Raw genomic sequence first — 4,118 nt, 5'->3', positions numbered from 1 at the left:
ACACCACACACCACACCACACTACACCATACACCACACCACACTACACCATACACCACACCACACCACACTACACCACACCACACCATACCATATACCACTTAATTTATAAATCATAGCAACAAGGCCAACCAAAGAGATGTACTGCAAAAACGAACAAAAGACACAGCATATAATACATAGATCCACAAAGATAAAGATAAGAACTTAAAGGCTAACAAATATAGAATACAGACAAGTTAAAATCAACTCATACAGTCACAGAAACCAGGAAATAAAATTTAGTTTTTAAATGAGACTTAAAAACAGTGAGAGAGGGAGTCTGCCTGACATGCAGTGGTAACTCATTCCACAGTTTTGGACCTGCAACAGAGAAGGCTCTCTCACCTCTGAGCTTAAACTGATTGACTGGAACCAATAAAAACATCTGGTCTGCTGACCTCAGCACTGTGGGAAATATGGCTGCAGCAGATCAGCAAGATAGGATGGGGCAGAACTGTTCAGAGATTTAAAAATGTACAGAAGGACTTTAAAATGAATTTGAAAGTGAACCGGGAGCCAGTGAAGGGAGGCCAGAACTGGAGTAATGTGAAAAGTTTGATTATCTGTGGCATGTAATCAATTGTTCAGGAACATTTAATGATTCCTTTTTCGGAGTTTCACTAAAAATTCTGCAGCAGTTCATTAAACATTTTGATAAAAGTGATGCAGTGTTGATCAACAATTATTTCCTGAGTATTGTGAAAAATAGGGTGGTATGTGAAATATGTTGGGGGATCAGTCTCAGCTACCTTCACACCAAGTTTTAGCTCATTATCTGTCAAATTTACCAGTAAAATTGATCGCCATTTTTGTGTTTGCTGAGATCAGGCTGTGGCAAAGATCTTGAAAGGGGCTTAATTTATTTCACATTCTTCTACAGGTTCATGTGATACAGTACACAAAAACCTTCTTCTTTCGGCTTTTCCCCTCTTCAAAGGTTGCCAGAGTTAGTCATCCTCCTCCATCTCACTCTGTCCTCTGCATCCTCTGTCCTCACTCCAACCACCTCCATGTCCTCTCTAACTGCATCCATGTATCTCCTCTTTGTCTTTTTCCTGGCAGCTGCATTTCTAACATCCTTCTACCAGTATATCCACTGTCCCTCCTCTGGACATGTCCAAACCATCTCAGTCTGGTCTCTCTAACTTTATCTCCCAGTTGTACTTCTGATGATCTCATTCCTAATCTTATTCATCCTTGTCACTCCTAAGGAGAAACTCAAAGATCTTCATTTCTGCTACTCCCAGTTCTTTTTCTTTGCCACGGTCTCCAGACCATACAACACAGCTGGTAGACTCCAGGAGCCATTATTAGAACCATCTAATCCATCTGTTGAGTTTACAGTATTTTACCAGCTACTGTATCATATTTTGTTTTACTCACCCACAGATGAAATAATTGCCTGTGTTTGTGTGCGCATGTGTCTATTTGTCTGCCTGTTGGAAAAATAATAATAATAAATTGAAACGTTTGATGGAATTTTATGAAACTTTCAGGAAGAAGTCATTAAATCTTCATCCATATCTGATAACCTTTGTGGAGTCAACGTAAACCCCAGACAGCTGACTTTATAAAACACAAAAATGGCTACAACACTGTCAATATTACAAATATTAGGCTAACATTTGTTATTGTAGCTAAGAAGCCACAACAAGTATTTCCTACACTAATAGGGCATGTGAGATTTGTGTGTAAAACTTTGGCATTTAAGGCAGGACCGACAAAAATTCCAAGCTTTGATGAATTTTTGACTTTTGGTATATAACGGACATTTGCTGAGAAGTATTCAGTCTGTCCATTTAATGTACCCTGGTACATGATGCATGCATGGTGGGATCTGCTGGGACAAAACTATCTGAGCTTGTTTTAGACCAAGATTGAAAGGGAAATGAAACATTCTTTTTCTCTAACTTTGGACGTTTTCTGCTGTTAGACATGTTTTAGTTGAAGTTCTGGATATTAGATAGGTGATGACGTTCATGATGTTCATACAAAAACGTTTGGCCTTTTTGGATAAAGTGTCTGGCAGCAGCTGGTGGAAGGGGGTGGCTGGGGTCTCATGCTCTGCCAGAAGACACAGCAGGTTAAAAAAAAACTTAAAAGGGAGGAGACAATCTGGATAAAATTTTCATCTTGTTTTCTAAGTCTTCAGTCACTGATATTACTCTCAGGTTTGACTCTAATTCAAACAAAAGCAGAGATGATTCATACTTTTCACACAATCTGTCTGGCGGAGATAAGATAAAGAAAGATAAACGTGCAGAGAAATCCATCTGCTTGAGACCATTTGGATGGCAGCAGCAACAAACTGGAGTTAAAGTTAAAAACACTGTTGTTCTAAGGTTATGCATTATAAAACACTTAGTGCAGGCCCTGTTAGGAGAGCCCAACTCTGTCACCGATGAATGATGAACTTGTGTTTTCTCTGGGGGGTTTCAGTGAAAGCTTACACTTCTCCCCTTTGTTGTGTCCTCGGTGGGAATTCAAGAGAGCGATTCAGAGAGGGAGACAGATGACTTTTTCCCTCACAGGATATTCTGTTCTAATTTGAGCTGCTGGGCCCGTTTTGACCTCCTGACCCCTCTTGACTCATGACCCGACCATCGTTCAGGCTCACATCTCCAACGTTTCCTAATCGCCCAGAGCTTTTAATGTACTTTCAAACTCCTCACTCGCATGTGTTTGAACTTCATTACTCCGATCAACGTTGTTTTATTTACGTTTGCAAAAATGTTTTTTTTTTAAAAGTGGCACTTCGAAGCAGAATATTAGCTAATGGACCCATGAAATTCAAAGCCATCTATCCTTCAGAAAACTTACAAACCACAAATTATCACTTGTGTTCTAGGATCAAGCATTCATAGGTTTGGAAAAAAAAGCTTAAAAAATGTTATATTGTCAGATAATCTATAGAAGGTTTCTTGTGTTACAAACAAAGGATAGAGATTTTGTAGGAACAATCTTGATTTTTCATTTGTTCAAGCTACATTAAAGCAGATGTGTATTTCAGTACATGGAGCAAAATTATGGAAAGATCTGGATGATGATTTGAAAAATGTTTAACTGCTATTCTGTTTAAGAAAAAGTTCAATTCAAGTCAGTTTATTTGTATAGCGCCAAGTCACAAGAGAAGTCGTCTCAGGGAACTGCACAGAAACTTTCAGTACATGAACAACATGTACATGAACAATATAACAAATAACATTATTTATCTGAGGAGCAGACTGCTTTGAATTTAAATCCATCACAGAACTTTCATCTTGAGCAAGCATGAAGGCGACAGTGGAAAGGAAAAACTCTCTCATGAGGAAGAAACCTAAACCTGGCTATCTGCTTCGACCGGCTGGGTTTGAGATGAACAGGAAGGAGGAACAGATACACAATGGCAGGTTGAGAATCACATGTTGAGATAGAAATAATCTGAAATTAAAACCATTCATTTTAACAAATCATTCAAGGAAATTAGGTCAGTTTGTCCTCCAGTAGTCTAAGCCTATAGCAACATAACAAGCCAACCTAGCCATTGAGCTAGGTTGTTGAGAGCTTTGTAGGTTATAGTATAGTATAGTTATAGTATAGTTATAGCAGTTATATTATAGTATAGTTATAGTATAGTATAGTTATAGTATAGTAGAGTTATAGTATAGTAGAGTTATAGTATAGTAGCATTATAGTATAGTTATAGTATAGTATATGAATAGTATAGTATATGAATAGTATAGTATAGTATAATATAGTATGTTATTAGTATAGTTATAGTATAGTTATAATATAGTATAATATAGTATGATATAGTTATAGTATAGTTATAGTATATTATAGTTATAGTATAGTTGTAGTAGAGTTACAGTAGAGTTATAGTATAGTTATAGTATAGTTATAGTATATTATAGTTATAGTATAGTCATAGTATAGTACAGTTATAGTATAGTATACTTATAGTATAGTATAGTTATAGTATATTATAGTATCGTATAGTTATAGTATAATTTAGTCATAGTATAGTATAGTTATAGTATAGTATAGTTATAGTATAGTTATAGTATAATTTAGTCATAGTATAGTATAGTCATAGTA

The sequence above is a fragment of the Nematolebias whitei genome, chromosome 11, assembly GCF_014905685.2.
Source record: "Nematolebias whitei isolate Nwh7 chromosome 11, NemWhi1, whole genome shotgun sequence".
In the NCBI taxonomy this organism is placed as follows: domain Eukaryota; kingdom Metazoa; phylum Chordata; class Actinopteri; order Cyprinodontiformes; family Rivulidae; genus Nematolebias; species Nematolebias whitei.
This window is presented reverse-complemented; position numbering follows the sequence as displayed.